Consider the following 16,997-nt stretch of genomic DNA (forward strand, 5'->3'; position numbering starts at 1 on the left):
AGAGCACTAAGTTTGGATATCTGGGAGTTTCCTCCTGTCTTTGTCTCATTTTGTCAAACAGCTCCTCCTTTTTTTTTCTCTGAGACAAACACACAACCGTAGAGCACACAGACACACACAAGCCTTTTTTCATTTGGTAGACAACCTCATCTTACTGATGAATTCCTTTCATTCTTTTTTTAGGATGCTCAGTGCTGTCATCTCGGCTCTCTCCTCTCACATCAGCACCAAATCCTTATTTGACTCCGCCTCCCCCTTTTTTTTTTTAAATAAAAAAACTCTCCGAGTGCGTCAGGAGGATTTTTAACAGGCTTATGCAACCAAAACTCTGAGAACGAACACACCTATGTTGCTGTTGTTTTTTTTTTTTCCTGTTCAGGGCAGCATGTTATTTACTGTTGAAAACTTTTTGCGTTCTGATTATTGTCATCAAAAAAACCCATGTTATGTGAAGAACCTAATGTGAAGAGTTTGGAGAGGTTAAACTCCTCCGCTCCTCCCACCTCCATCTGAAAACACAATATTTCCACTTTGGAAAGAAGAAACAAGCTAAATCATTTTTATTGTGCCATACGTCAAACATAAAAAAGTCTCCAGCTCAAACGGAGAAAAAAAAAGTGCTCATATTGTGGGCCAAGGGTACGTCAGCTCCTTCTGTAAATTGTTGGAGTCTCTTTCTTTCTGATTAATACCTTGTTTCAACATTTTTCAAACAGCAGTGATCTCATTTTTTGATTGAATCCATTATATATAGCACATTACACATTATATATAGTGCATTAACACTGACTCTAATAATACATTTTGACATGCTTGTCTTGCTGAAGCTGCACAAACTGCTGATAACGTGGCTCCAACACGCCGCGTGGCATTAAATGAAAAGTTAAATTATGAACCGATCTATTCCCAATTTTAACAACATCCTCTGACGACACATTATTTTAAGCGTTCCTGTTAAAAAGAACGACATTATGAATATAAAACACCTCAAATTATTGTAATATCCGTACGAAAAGGAAAAAGTTCATCTCACCCGATTCCTGCTGGTTTTAAAAATGGAGACAGTAAATTGACATCGAGTGTCAACCGTGTAAAAGTCAAAGAGTCAAATCTGCGTCGCAGCTCAGGGAGAGAGAGAAACTACTCGCAGCAGATCACATTACCTGCCTTTTTCACTGAAATAAGCAGTGTAATTTATCCTGACCTTTTTAGATTACTATGAATGTGCTGTCTGTGTAATTTTAACTGAAGTCCTCAGCAGCTTTTGCTGGTTTGGAAACCTGAGGAGGCGGCGGTGGTGGTGGTGGTGGTGGTGGTGGCGGCCGCTGATGGGATCAGTGAGCTGAAGCACCAAACAAATACAGAGGGACCGCCTCAAACACGCATCCAGGAAAATCACTTTATTCCATCATCATCATCATCATCATCGCCGCGAGAGCTTCATCTTCAGAGTCGGCGCTCCTGTTAGACGGATTCCTCACCTTCTTCAACTGACAGCTAATAACAAAAGTAGAAGCCTGTTTTAGCTGTGACAAGTGTTTCAGGATTAGAATTTAATTCCTAATGGGTTCTCTGGTAACGGTTTAATTCACTACCTATGTGATATCAATTCCATTATAATCTCATTAAGCTATTGCACACTGAGGTGATTTCGAATGAATGTGAAACAGCCAACCGTACGCTCCCCTCTAATTGAGCAATACTTTTTATTCATTATTATTGCCCATTATTAAATTAATGAACTTAATGGACTTATTTTCCAAATTGCAAAGACCCCTGGCAACATGTTTTTAATTCCATTAGCAGACATATTGAATAAAAAAAAAAAAAGAAAAAGGAAGCGAGAGAGAGAGAGAGAGAGAGAGAGAGAGAGAGAGAGAGAGAGATGCACAGAGGTGTGTGGGGCAATTAGCCTACTGCTGCGACAGATCATCAGAGGCACAGTTTCCCTCCTCTCACCGGCGGGGGTTTGTCCATCTCGTCCTGGATGTGAGGTGACGGCGCTCACCTTCTCACCTTCACGCACACACACACTTCACAAACTTCAAATGTCACGTCTCCCAACACCGAACACGAGTGCTTCCTGTCTTTTAACCTCCAATCCGTGGCCCTCTGATATTAAGACACGCCGTGCATGACATGACAACACATCTGAATATTGTGTTGTAAGCCGAGCTAAAGCACAAGCTGAATAATATATGGGATGGATTTTCTGAAATGAGATCTTTCAGTAACCAGAGGCCGCCACGTGAAAAATTTGCCCAGAAGATGAAAGGATCTGCATAAAGAGAACGGCCGATCGATACGTCTCAAACTAAAATGGCAAGTCTTGATAAGGTTATTGAATTTTCTTCTTAATTAAAAAAGCATACAACTCCGCTCTCTGTCAAACGCTGCGGCACTGATGCTGCTGCTGCTGCTGCTGCTGATGATGATGAAGACGACGATGATGACGAGAGGAGGACCAGGAGCGTAGTCTTTTATTTATTTGTTCATTTGACATACAGGCCACAGTGTCGACACGTCATCAATCAGAGCGGCGGAGAGATCTCTCTCTGGTCGTGTGTCACATCTCGGGATGAAGATGACGTTCATACGGGTATTAATTCTGACTACGTGTCACTCATCCGTCATTTTACTCTCATGCAACAACAACACTGTTTTTCCTCAAGGTAAAGTAAAAATGTCTGCAAAAACACTGACCTGCCCGGTGAATTATGTAACATACGAGACATTGCATCTGTTTTTCTTTTTTTTGAAGTGCTTCACTCTTCTCCCATATTCTAGTCATGAAGTTGCATATTTTAAAAGAGCCGAGCCCGAACTGTTCCTTGGCGGCGCAGAGCGAGCGCTGCATCGTATCACCGCCGACATCAGCGGAGAGGAAACTCTGCTCCCTGGAGAGGATGGTTTTACATTCAGCCGTCAACCTTTTGGAGGAAACTCATTTCACTCTGCAGCGTCTGAATGTGCTCTATATGTTCCTCTGCGGCGACCGCCATGTGATAGCGCGGCATGTCAGAGCCACATTAAAGGCCTTTTAAAGAAGGTTAGGGCACCTGAACAAAGCCGCCACCACAAAGCCACGGAGCACCGGGGCAGAACGGCCTCGCACAGCCTGAAGGACGGCCGGTAAACAGACAGGGCCGGCGCTGCTGCTCGTTGGGAGGTCCAAGCCAAGTTGTTGACAACTAAATAATGTCAGCTTCTATTTTTAGACGAGTGGAAGCGTCTCCTGGTGAAGCCTGTTTTAAATATTAATTCCTGCCTCCACTTCGCTGCAGATCCGAGCACCTGACGAGCAAACAGAGGGAAACTGTTTGCACGATTCACCAAACAGCTTTCAGAACTGGTTGTCCAAAGGCATGCAACGCACCGGGTGTGAGCTGCGACCTGGCGACTCTGTGGCCATTTTGTGAATGCTTCACTACTTTTCACCAGGTGGGAAATTCTGTATCTGTTCAGGAGTTACAATATTTCTCTCAAGGTTAAAACTAAAGTTATTAAATAAAGAGAAAGAGAATCACAACTATCAGGCAAACTGAGCCGAGGTTTGTCAGGATCTGACCTGTTCTGATTGGCTGTTACTGTCTGTCAGTCACACAGTAGTCCCGCCCCTTAACCCCCCCCAAGTGGAGCATCATTTAAAAAATTAACATCATGTTGTAATGAAGACTGTAAATTAGAGACTGAGACCATAAACTCATCAGGGAGCAGGAGGGACATTTTCCCATAGACTTCAATTAGACAGAATTCAGGTGTAAACCTCCTGAACGCTGACTTCACTTAACACATCCAAACAAACAGTCCCTGATGTGAAATCTACCGACAGTGAAAAAGTTATTTGACGGTTTCTGTTTCAATGTGCGGCCTGCACAGCTCGGGTGTCCATTCCAGATTAAAACAGAAGAAAACAAAAACACAAGCAGAGTTTGTATTCTTTGGCCACAGTCGTGTTACATCCTCTCACCTGTATATATATATATATATATATATGTCGGGGATAAAATGACAACTGTGGCACATTATGCAGCACTTTCACTGAGAATTATTTATCAGCAGAAGTTCAGTCATCTTTATGGACTGGCCCTTTGCTCGCTGCTGAATATTTCTGTTTCTAGTGGAAGCTTAAACAGGAGCTTTGACCGGCTCACACCGGGCACGGAAACAGACAGGAGCTACAAATATACAGCAGATTATATAATTATCATGAAAACTACATGAGACCCGACGAAGGACACACAAAAATGCACACACACACACACACACACACACACACACAGACGGACGGACAGACAGACTGGCAGACATCGGCTGACACAGCGAGAGACAAAGGCTGACATGAGGTGAGATGAAGTACTGTTTCTCATCATGTGCTGTGCCGGGCTGAGTGTGACCCGGAGGATGGAGGTAGGCCTGGGGCATGGCCTCAGGACCGGGGGGGGGTGGGGGAGGGGGGCGGAGCCATGGCAGCCTCCGCTGAGACTTATAAAATCCCAACCACAATTTACTGGGAAGACTCAAATTGCGGCGACCGGTGGCCGGCTGTCAGCGCCACTCTTATTTGCTTCATTCCCTTTGACACTGCCTCTCAATTAGGGTCATAAATTCCATGAAATCGGTCAATAACCTATAACACTAATGTCACTCTTCTGCCATTAATTTTACAGCCTGTGTGCCACACTGTTTCCTCGCCCCCTCTGCGTGACAACTGGGGTTTATACTCCCTGGGATTGATTGAGAGGAGTACATAAGAAGCTCTGACTGCAGCTTTTGCAACCATAAAGATAAACACACATAAAAATATGAGATTACCAAGCAAACATGGCTGGATCAGCCCGACCCGACAGCAGAGTAATCCAGGTAGAAACGAAGATAGCTCATTTAAATAAAGTCTTCTTCACAACTTTTTTCTGTTTGCACCGGACCAGAATCCAGCTCACATCAGTAAATGCTGACATTTGTAAAGGGGCGAGCTTTAAGTGCCAACGACATCCAAATGAAAGTCAGAAATATCTTTATTATTTCATTTCACTTCAGTGAGCTCATTAGTTCTGCTTTTCTGAACACTCTCCTCCTCAGCATGAATTTCTAAATGTGATTTCCAGACAAAATCTCTGGTGATGGATGTTCAAGCTAAAATAGTAAAAATACAAAAATTTCCATGAAAATGTGTAATTAGTTATACACATAATAACATATACAGTATTTATATACTGTTAAAAAAATTAAACTATTGTGTTTTAGTATTTTTACACACACACACACACACACACACACAAAAAAAAAAACAACTTTTTCTTTTCTTTTGTGCAGATAAATATTTGAAATCACATTTAGGAATTCATGCTGAGGAGGAAAATGTTCATAAATGAGAATTAAGGAGTTGAAATGAAACTATAAAGATACTTACGACTTTGATTTGAGCGTTTGGCGAGTGATGGAGTTTGGACTCCAAATGCAAACTTACTCCTTCATGCAGCATTAACTAAAATTTCATGTCTACGATAGAATGATAAAAAAAAAGATCTTTAAGAAGATGAAATATATTAAAAACACAATTTCTCTGTCCTCTTTGAGGCCTGTGACTGTCCTGCTGTCAAAATGCTTATCCTCGCTGCAGGAAGCTTTAAATCTCAGAAACGCTTTTGTCAGTGATATCACTGCATCCACCAAACCTCCTGCCTGCGGTGTCTGCTCGTGTATTTTAAAGAGCACAACTTGATGAGTCTATTTGAACAAGTTGAGTCTAAAATTGCAAAAATTGCACAAATTACATTTGTTGCTTTGAGAGGGAGGGCAGGAGTGGTTTTTCTTATCATGCGTGGCAGGTTGCCGGTGGATGTATCTCACAGGGGCTTCTCCTCCAATCTTTCTCCGTATGTGAGAGCTGACACTTCAGGGCATATCTGTGGCACGGGCGTGTTAGCGATGCACACACCTTCTGCTGCAAACGCTGCCGAGCAGGATGAAGGACCGCCATGAGAGACTTGCTGAGAGTTGCTGGCAGTGCAACAGGCTGACTGCAGGAAAAAAAAAAGTAAAATAAATAAGACTGCTGAAGATAATTACCAGCGTGTGGCGTTTGGCACCGGAAAAAGCTCACTTAGACAAATACTTTTGTTCAAGTTCATTTTGAAGTGAAAGAGAGGAGAGGAAAGGGAAAGTCTGCAAATGAATGAGTGCTGAGAGATGCTGTTTCTTTTCTTGGATCAGCTGAAGTGGGACATTTTTTTTCCTGCTTCTCTCAGGGTTAAAATGACACACACTGTGATCCTGAGACACACTTCAGGTCCTGCTGTCAACACTCAAATGATGTTTTTGTCTATTTTTAGGCTGAAGACGTCACAAAATTTGGGGCAAAATCTTCGTACCTTTACTCCACTTCGTTCGGGCTCGTCGGAGGAGCCAACGTTTGATTCTCCGGAGTCAGTAAAGAAGTAAAATGTCTGCTTCGCTTTACTTTGAAACATCATTCAACAAATGGCTCCATGTGTGATTCACTCGTTGGTGGTTCACTCAGTCACGAGTGAAAAACAGACAATATCACCTCATGTTCTGGCAGGTTGGCCTGTGTGTGTTGGCACCTTTCCATCCTACTACTCCACCGGCTCCTCATTGTTTTGCAGCTCATGTGCGCTCCTTTACTCTCCACTTCTCCTGAAGAGAGAGTGAAGGGGAGGGCCCTTTAAACAACGCTGCAGCCGTTAATCATTAAATCGGATTTTTATTTTTTCGCCTCGTCTGGAATGGCTGGAATTGAATTGATACGGAAGGAGGAGAGGGGGGCTCGACGGGGGCCGAGGCAAAATGGCCGCTCATAGTAACAGCTCACAAGCCCCTGGACAACCTGAGGCATGGCCATCCAATCCCACATCATTAAGGCTAGAGTCCTTTATTGTGTTGGAGGCATTAAATGGTGTGCTGGCTATAGCCCTGAAGTCACACTCCACTAGGAGAAAACAGCAGAAAAATAACGGCACAGCTGGATAATGACTTTTCCCTGGGAGGCTGACCATGTGTACAAAAGCGCTAATGATAGCAGGTGCAATAAGCGAGCGCAAGGCTTTTACTGCGTCCGGATCTATTTTCCTCTGCTAAACTCGCCAGTGATTTCCCCAGTGTAGGTGTCTTTCTGTAGTTTAAGAACCCCCCCACCCCTTCCTCCCCCCGCCACCATCGTCTCTCTCTCTCTGTATCTAATCTCTTTATCAGCTGTGTAGCTAATATCAAAGAGGACTGTGGTGTGAAAATCCTGCAAGTAAAACCTGCTGTCAGAGCCTAATCACAATTAGCCGGGCTGTAGACCCATTAGCCCCGAGGGGAAGAGACCAAAAGCTGACAGAATTATTGTGAAAGCTACTGATTACTAATGAAGAGCACGAAGAGGGTGGGGCCTTTGGTGATAAAATACAAATAAAATACTTTTCCCCATCTGAATCGATTCTATATGTTGGCAGGATTACACGATAAAACAGCCAGACGGGGTCGGATCTCAGATAACCCGTTTCCTGAGCACGCTGACGTTCTGCTTCCTTAGCTTTGTAGCTGAGCTCTTACATCAGCTGTGCTACAAAGGCATGTGTGCCTTCCAGATTATAAAACATTAAGCTGGAAGTTAATGACTGATTGCAACAGCCGTTACTGAAACTTGTAAGGAAAAGAGAGCAACAATGCAGACAAAACAACACCACGTGCCTGCGGTGGGGGAAAAAAAAAAAAAGCCTTTGAAAGAAGCTCCTTGATGTCGAGCCCCAAAACTGTCCTGGCTGTCGGAGAAACTTGCCGCGGAGATAGAAATGTCTAAAGTTATTACAGCAGTCAGGTAAAGTGTGTGGAGACGTGGCCCCTGTAATGGGGGGCTGGAGAGCCGGCCAGCAACATCTAATGAAGGAGACTTGGGGAGTGCTAAAGAGTCTACGTGACACGACTCCTGATTCTCCCGTCTGAGGACACAGATCAATTAATACATTAACAAACGATTGCAAGCACTTCATCTTGCAATATGAAACCAGCGGGCTGGACTCGCCGAATGGCTGATCGGCTCTGCCTTCTGCAGCCCGTCCTGCCGTGCATTTCAACATCCTCTGCAAACCTCTAATCTCTCAGCAGAGACCACAAACATGCATTCTCGCCGCACGGCAGTGCAGCGTAAAGTGCTTCGAGCTAAAAATAAAAACATTTTTAAAAATAAGGGAAGAAATAAAAGAAAAAGTAACCTACACACTACAGCTCTGATTGAGCGTCTGCCTGAAGGGAATCCACTGCTGCTAATGACCACTGATCCACAGCCTCAGAGCGGCTCCTTCTGCCTTTTACACTCACTGTTGGTGGATGTCTTTTTTTTTTGCAGATAAAAATAAAGCATTAATGCAGGCCAAACACACCAACCATGTGAGCAGCCTGCGGCACACTTGAGCGCGTCGGTCGGGGGAAGTCTAACGTAAGCCATTGCTCCTCGCCATGCCATATATATCCAGTCTCCCCATTACCACCATCTCTGCTCGACAGCGAGGGCCCTGCACTGCTAAATTATTCATCACACTGAGGGGAGGACAGAAGCATGCATGGTTTCTCCACTCCATGCCTCTTCCCTTTTTCCTCTCTGTGTCTAATACAAAGGAACAGCCGGGTGGAGAGAATGATATACAGGCTGTCTCTCTGTCACTATATATGGCCATCGCAGGAGATCTGCTTCCACTTCCACCAATTACCATGCAGGAGTGACGGTCGGTTTGGGCCGGGCCCCGCCGTGGTGGACCAGACGGTCGCTGGCTCGCCCGCCGTTCATATGTTGGGGGGTTGGGGAGTGAGGTGGGTGGCACTCAGGGGCCCCATGCATAACCCGGGACGTCTTTGTATACACATTCATCTATATCAGTGGGCAACAGGGAAATGTAAGCCAAAGGTAATTGCCCCGGATAAGAACATCTGCTTGGTGAATAAATATTCTAATTAGGGGAGCTTGCAGGTTCCCCAGACTGATGCACGACTGACAGGCATCCGGAGGGACCGCAGGTAATGCTCACCACCTGCAGTTCAAACAGGAGGCGGTCCCATCCTCCTCATGCAGCTAAACGCTGGCCGACCAGCACACACACACACACACACACACACACAGTGTATACCGGAGAGATGGTAAATCATTGATCATGCACCAGTTATGATGATGTCAGGAGTGACATGTAGAACGCAGCGTTCTCAGAGTTTCACTTTTCACGCCGCAGAAAAAATGTGGCGTCTGCAGAAAAAAAAAAAAAAAAACAACCAAGCAAACCTAAAAACATAAAACACGAGAAGCTGAGAGGAAATTTATTCTATTTACCTCCTGCAGTGCGGCCAAACTGGAAATATCTAATATTTTATTTTTTAATTTGAAATGAGCTGCTCGTTCACGTGTTAGTGACCTCACAACTTTTTTGGTTTAATCAAGGATCCATTTTAGTTTCGCAGACTGCTCTGCTCTTAATCTGTTTGTTGCCTTCGTTGGCGTGAATGGTAACACAATTACAACACAAGATGTTTTTGAGTTTCTGTGAAGATTAAAGAACATCGATAGATTATAGATTGATTTCTGATTGATCCTCTAATCACTGTAAAGTTTATTTTTCAAATCAAAGCTTTCAAAGTCGATTCAAATCCAACAATCGTTTTTGTTGTCAATGGATGGAATATTTCAGATAATTATATCCATCGATCGTCATCAGAAAACAAATAAACAACAAATACTCCCTTTAATAAGTTTAAATGAAGAAGTTTTGCCTGATTAACACTCTTTTAGCTAAACTGACTTCATTTCATCAGCTCAGCACTTTAACCTCATTAGGAATCACCGTGATTTTCATCCTTTAGTTCCTTTTTTAACCCGACAAGTCGTCTTTCTTCTAACTGGAGCTCAGCAGAATGCAAAACAGCAGCAAAGCTTCACTGTCTCACTGTGGATTTATTATTTTCCAGGCAAGAAGATGAACGTCTGGCTCCTGCGATCAGTCAGAAAACGAAGCGTCGCGACGCTTCGGCGTAGAAAAGACTATTTGGGAGTTTTACAGGTGAATGATAAAATAAGGAGTCATGTACTGAACCGACGCTCGGAGCGAAATAATAATGTTCTTCTTGTGTGAGTAAAACGTGAGCGTGGTTAAATATTTAACCGTTTCACCGCTGAGCCTGAAGGGATGTAAACTGCTTCACTCTGCTCAGCCTGTACCTGTATTAGTGTGTGTGTGTGGTCATCGCTCCGAACGGCTGGAGGTGGAGAAAGAAGGTGAGCCCAGAGACGCTCACTCTCAATAAGCATCGACACCCAGGAGGCCTGCGTCGGACCGACGGCTGGGGCCTCCCCACGCTCTATTATTTCCTTTGAGTTATGACATAATTTGGAAACGCTACACCCTTCCTGTCACTTCCACTCTGCTTGGAAACAAAAAGAAAACTTTTCTCCTGCTTTGAATATGAGCTCATTTCTCCACTTAGAGTAACTTTGGCCCCAAAACATCCGCTCTCTCTCCAGAAATCTGAGCTGCGGATCAATACTCAGCGCCGTTTCATTCATCGCATGCATAACATGTTTTTGTTATTCATGTTTTACTCTCAAAAAAAAAAAAAAAAAAAATCTGGTTCAAGTAAAAAGTCATTTATAATGGAGCCATCCATGTAAAATAACTTCAAACCCCCACCTCTCCAAAAAATTGATGCTTTCTCTCTGGAAATCTGAACTCACGATCAATAGCTGAACATACACACACACAAACACACAAAGACTCTGCAGAACTCACATCTGTAACTGCATTACAACTGGGAATATGCGTTGCATTAGAAAATAATTTCGAGGGGATTAAAATGGTCTGCAATGTTGATTTGTAAGAAATGGGAGGCAAAAAAATAAAGAGTGTAAATGCAGCAGCAGCGAGAGCTGGGCGGGTATTGTTGTGGTGAGACGACAAACCACTGAAGAGACAAAACCAATCGGACTAATCACACATGATCTCAAACAGAATTAATCAGCAGCTTCTGTTGACAATCTGTAATCATCTTCCTTCTGTGCTTTATGTCACTTCATTTATGAAAAAAAAAAAAACTAAACTGGAGGAATTCAGCTGACTTAGATACGCGGGCAACAGAAACATCACATACACACACAAGAAAGAAAGAAAGAAACAAAAAAAGGCATTTGAAACAAGCGCAGACAAGGAAATCAAAATGTGTCCCCAGAAGACCCCGAGCAGCTCATTTTCAGATCCCGGTGTTAAATTGGAGAGATATGGTTTCAAATGACAGACATACTGCATGCTGGGTAGTTTTGACTGTCGGTGGAAGTTGAATAACAATACTTGTAAAGGTATCAGTGTGCGTAATGATCACACTCCGACATCCTCGCTCATTTAAAGGCTGAATAAATCCGACACGTACGCGCAGGCAGGCCTCTGTAGCATCTGGCTGCAGCATCCAGCCTCAATAAAACACATGGAAGTGGAAAACCATCAGCTCTGTTCATGCGTGTGGGAGGTGCAGCACACACACACACACACACACACACACATATTGACACTGCATTTGCTTGAATCACAATCCGACGCATATTCCACACACACACACACACACACACACACACACACACACACACACCCATCTATCTATCTATCTATATAAATATGTATGTGCACATGCAAACTCTCTGCAGTCGGAGCCGTAAGAGATCCACAGACTTGGCGGTCCGGTACTCACCCAAAAGTACATCATCATGGTGGAAGCGGGACGGGAGCGGGCAGGCGGGCAGACGAGAGCGGGGCCGAGCACTGGGACCAGTCCAGCCAGCGTGGGCGTCAAGAAGAGTCCGAGCGTTTGGACAGAGAGCTCTACTGATCCCTGTTCGACTGAGGCAGCCCTCCCTCTAAACTGTTCAATGGGGCTTGACTTGAGGTCCCCCCCCCCACCCCTTCACCACCACCAGCAGCAGCAGCAGCAGCAGCAGCAGGAGCAGCACTACCACCGCCGCTGCCACCCCCCCCCCACACACACACACTCACACACACACACTCACTCTCTACAAGCAGCTTGTTCTTCAGTTAATTTTTAAAAGCGCCCCTTTTCCTTTCTTCTCTTCTTCTTCTGAGCCAACACAAGAAAGAGAGAAGGGGGATTAAAAAAGAAGGCAGACGGGAAGAAGGGCAGCGAGCTGGGGAGGTGTTGTAACCTCTTTTTTCTTTTGACACTCTTCCACTCTACTTGCCTCTCCACACCACTCACTTCCAGACTCTGCCTCTCTGCCTCTCTGCCGCTCTCCCTCTCTCTCTCCCCCCCGTGCCGCCTCTTGTTGGTGAATGTGAAATCAGTCGGTACGGCACCGAAGCTCAACTAGAGCAGCAGCAGCAGCAGCAGCAGCAGCAGCAGCCTGCGCTTGACAGCTGCCTCCAGCGTTCCTCCACCGGAGCTGTGTTGCTCTGCATAGAGGAGTGAGCCGAACAAACCGGGATCCTGCAGACGGTACTGTAAAATTCAGCGTCCCGGGGAGGAGGGGGGGGGGGTGAGGGAGGGAGGGAGGCAGGAAGCTGGGAGTCGTGGTGGAGAGCTCTGTAGGTGGGGAGTGTGTGTGTGTGTGTGGGGGGGGGGTGATGATGATGATGATGATGCTGCTGATAGTGGAAGACTAACATCGTTCTTCTTCCTTCTTCTCGCCGTCTCTGACTGAGACGTTGCACTGAAGTTGTGGCAGTTTTACTTCATTGAAGAGAAGAAGAAGAAGAATACAACACAGAAAGAAAAAAAAAACACAAAACCCTTAAACCTTAAAATATGCCACAGGCATTTGGGAGGCACAGCCTATTTTCCACTTGTTTTCTCCTTATAGCTGCTGAGCTTCACTGTCTGTGCATTTCCTCTTTTTCCCCTTCAGTGTGAAAGCCACATTCAGGTCGGTGACCAGAGAGAGAACAGAAAAACCCTCTTTGTGGCAGATCAGAAGCCAGATCAAGTTGGTGTGAAACACCTTTGTGTGCCAAGCTATATTACATTACATGCTTTAGTGTGTTTTCCATCTGGCGGCTGTAAAAGGTGGAGGGGGGGTGGGGGATGGTTGGCTATCTTCTAGACAGCACTGTAACAATAAGCCTGCCTCAGCAAATTTCAAAACACATCATCAATACATGACTGGGAGCTGGCGCTTTTAAATATTAACCCTGTGGCGGCCGGGGCGGGCTGCGGAGAGCTCCGGCGGTTTTGCGGCATCCTCCAGCGCCGGATCATCCAATAAAACAGGAGACGTCCTGGGGGATGAGCTAATTTGCTGTAGGATCCTAAAGAACATTTGCCAGCTATGGAGAACATCGGCGTAATGAACACAGCAGATATATTCAGGTTACATTACCCCGGCGGTAATTGCCACATAAGGAGGGTGAGTTACATTTGCAGCTGGCTTTGAGTGAGAGGCCTCATTCATACTACCAAACTGTCATTCTAAATTGATCGGCCATTTTATTTCCCTCCCCTCGTTCTGAAGAGCAGAACAAGCCGAAGAATTGCAATTAGCGATTTTGCAAATATTGTGATGTTTTATTTTAGAACGGTTTATTTTCAGGAACGAGTTCAGGGGACGCATCATAAAATTCCCCTCCTTTTCCTCACATCTCCATCTCATCACAATCCAGCCTTTCCATTACTGCACACACACAATCTCTTCCTGGTGGCATTACCATGCACATACATACATACAAGCCCCCCCATATCTTTCTACATGTCCACCAGAACCCAATGGATTTACATTAGCAATCACAGAGAGGGTAGCCGCCCCGTTCCTACATCAATCTCTGATGGGAAATAAAAATGAAATGCACTTCTCAGGCAACTCGGATTAAGGATCACGCTTTTATCAAATACTGAAGTCTATTTCAAGTCCTGCTCATAAATAACTGAGGGGGAGAGAGGGAGGGAAAGAAAAAGGATGGAGGCAAAAAGAAGTGAAAAAAAAAAAAACAGACTGGAGGGGAAGCAGCAGACAGGCGGGGGTGATGTGGATGTCGACAGAGAGCATCATGGTCTGAAGCTGAGGGCACTCGGGTTTGGAGGGATTAAGGAGGAAAGGTAGAAAATAAGAATTTGAGAGCATTTTAGAATCATATAATCCCCATGTCTCTTTTCTAGGAATCTCCTCCAATTAGAGATGAAAAATGGAGTTTGGGTTAAGATGGCGTTGCTCAGGGTGCAGACCTCGTCCTTCCTGCTTCCCGTCTTCCTGATTTTTTTTCCCTTCTCCCACGCTCTGCAGTGCTTACCGAGGACGCGAGTGGCTTTTCCGACCATTTAGATTTCCCACCATAGTCTAGACACTCCCCGGAGACTCTGCCATCCATTACAAAGATAGAGCTTTCAGAGAGATGAGGAAGTGAAGGCCTCACACAGAGCCGGTTCTGCCTAAAATGTCCGTCTGTCTCAGAAGCCTCGCTGGCTCGAAGTCTGTTGTCTTAATATTTCATGATGATCTCACCTCTCTGCTGTAGTGAACTGCCGCTCGCCGTCAAAGCTACACGCTGATCGTGTCACTGGGAGACTCCAGAGGAGTCCACATCCTCCGACTTCTCACTCGTACCCCCCCCCCTGACTCCCCGGTGGGGGCTGTGGGCTGCAGTTATGGTTAAATTGGTGTTTCGTCCTCATTTATTGAACCCTCGTCCCTTCGCAGTCCAGCCTGGGCCTCTGCCGAAGCTCAGTCCTGAGTCTCTCATGTTAGTTTTCTTTAATCGCACACTCCACTTTATGGAGTGACCCATTTTACAACTTGCTGACGAGGATCCAGAGCTACGCTGGTTTTATCTGCCGTCGTGGGCTCCACAGGTAGATATTGACATTTCAATGCTAAACGCAGGTCATCGTGAACGTGAGAAACAGGGCAGGAAAAACACGGAGCTCCGTCAGCTCTTTCACTTCTGTCTCTGTCTGAAGGACGCTTCAGCTTTTTTTTTTTTTTCCTCATGCATTCTGGTATACTTTTATTCTGGTAATGGCAGGATGTCGGTCCAATTGCTGCTGCTAAACACTTGCAGTTAAAAAACAAAACCAAACAAAACAAACTGCTTTGTTGTGACATCACAAAGATCACTAAGTCCTGACAGCCTGCTTTAAAGCTCACAGACCTTTGATACTTTCACTGCATTAGTATAGAACCTGGACCTGATGTAGAATCAGAGACCACACGGGACCTTTAAAGGGTAAAAACACGTATGAGGTACTGGTAGCTTTTGCATGTTCGCTCTTTTGGTTGTGTACAAGTTAGCGTCACATCTTAATGTTGTAATTACTATTCTTACTTATACTAAGATACGTTAGCCACCTGGGGGCCTTTATTTGGTTGATTCAAGTATTTTTAAATTCAGCATATTCAAATTTGACTGCTTGGAAGTAATAACAAGACAAATAAATACATAAAAGATTTTCATGTCCTCCAGAGTGTTTCCCTCTGATGGTGCAAAGGGCCATTCAGTCCTTCATGATGGGAAATGGTGCCGTACCATCAAGACGCCCTGACAGCCAATAAATATGCATAAAATAACAAGGAAAACACACAGCGTTCCTTATTTTATTTAACTCCAGCTTTCTGACATAGCCTGCATATTTAGCCCCCAAAAACGGCAATATTTTGCTTCCTGGGCCTGGAAGACATCATTAAACATCATTTGTAAGCATACATTACACCACACACAGCAAATCGCCCATCTGCTGATTTTGGAGCTTAGTGTGTGTGAAACAATAAATCTATGGTATGGCGAAGGATCCCAGTAAAGAAACGCCCCTGTGCAGACGTACGTGGAGTGTATTAAAGCGCAGCCGTATGCACAGACTGTATGTCGTGTTAATAATGCAGTGTTTACATCTTGGCATTGAGCAGGCTCTGCTGGCCCAGGGCTGTGCAGTAATTAGGGGCTGTGTGTTGGGGATGTGAAGGCTTGCTGCATGTCATGCTGATACCACTGCAGGGCGGACCTGGCGTGTCGGCAGGAGGTGCGCAGAGGTGCTACACAAAGCTGCACCTTTCTGTCATGGAGGGGGGCGCGTACCTTTTGCTCAGCTGTTGCCCAGCAGTCTGAGTCGGGCCACAGAGGATGTCAGCGCAGTCATAGCCTGTCTGCACGACGTGTGTGTGTGTGTGTGTGTGTGTCTGAGAGCCATGTCTTCAGACACACCTGTTAGGAGATTTTTAAAACTCCTGATTCCACTGCAGCTTTTTCTATGAAGGTGTTTTCAGGAACCAGCCTGATGACATCACAACATTATCAGCATAAGACAAAGCCCTCAACCTTCTTCAGCCAGCTCAGATCTGGATCAGTCTGTTTGTGTGTTTATTCGTCCATCCTGGCGGACTGCTCCTTTAAGACGCCATACTGTGTTCCCTAAAGGCCACACAGAAGTGACTTTTGAACCGTGAAGTTTTGTTTTGCGTGTTCGTCATGAAGCAGCAGCTGGACTCTCGTCATCGCTTAGTGGATCTCTCTACAGGGTGACATTTAAATTTTACTTTCATAAACAGAATATGTATTTTGCCGTACGGGGCTGCAGGAGAGTCCGTCACTTCGCCGTGTGCAGCACGAGCAAACTGGAATCGTCAGAGTCTCTGTTTGACATTAATTGATAATCAAACAAGCCTTCACATTACACATTTATGAGATCAGCTGAATTATCTATTCAATGTAACCCAATTGTGTGCAACCTTTGTGCACCAATCAACAGTAATTCCCGACTCACAAATGACAGCTACAGCGACAGATTTAATCAATAATAAACATTGATGAAAACTTGCGACCCGCTCAGAAGGAGGGTAATTAACAGGAAGGAAAAATGTTGGATTCTTTTCTTTTCTGATTTTAGGAAAGGCACACTGCGTTGTTAGAATCTCCCACTCCAGCATTGCTGGGAGTAAACGGAAAACAAACACTCCTCTTCCCTTTGACAATTCAACACCACTTATCATTTATTATCCATTCCAGCTCTTAATTAAAACCGCACATTTT

The 16,997-nt window shown here is 44.9% G+C and overlaps 1 protein-coding gene across 1 annotated transcript in view; it reads right to left on the reverse strand.

Annotated features, from left to right (window-relative positions):
* The window catches only part of LOC115047139 (RNA binding protein fox-1 homolog 3-like), a 176,624-nt gene that overhangs the window by 84,087 nt on the left and 75,540 nt on the right, over positions 1-16,997 (reverse strand). The gene's annotated exons all lie outside the window — the stretch shown is intronic.

The sequence above is a fragment of the Echeneis naucrates genome, chromosome 8 (genome assembly GCF_900963305.1).
Source record: "Echeneis naucrates chromosome 8, fEcheNa1.1, whole genome shotgun sequence".
Taxonomy (NCBI): Eukaryota; Metazoa; Chordata; class Actinopteri; order Carangiformes; family Echeneidae; genus Echeneis; species Echeneis naucrates.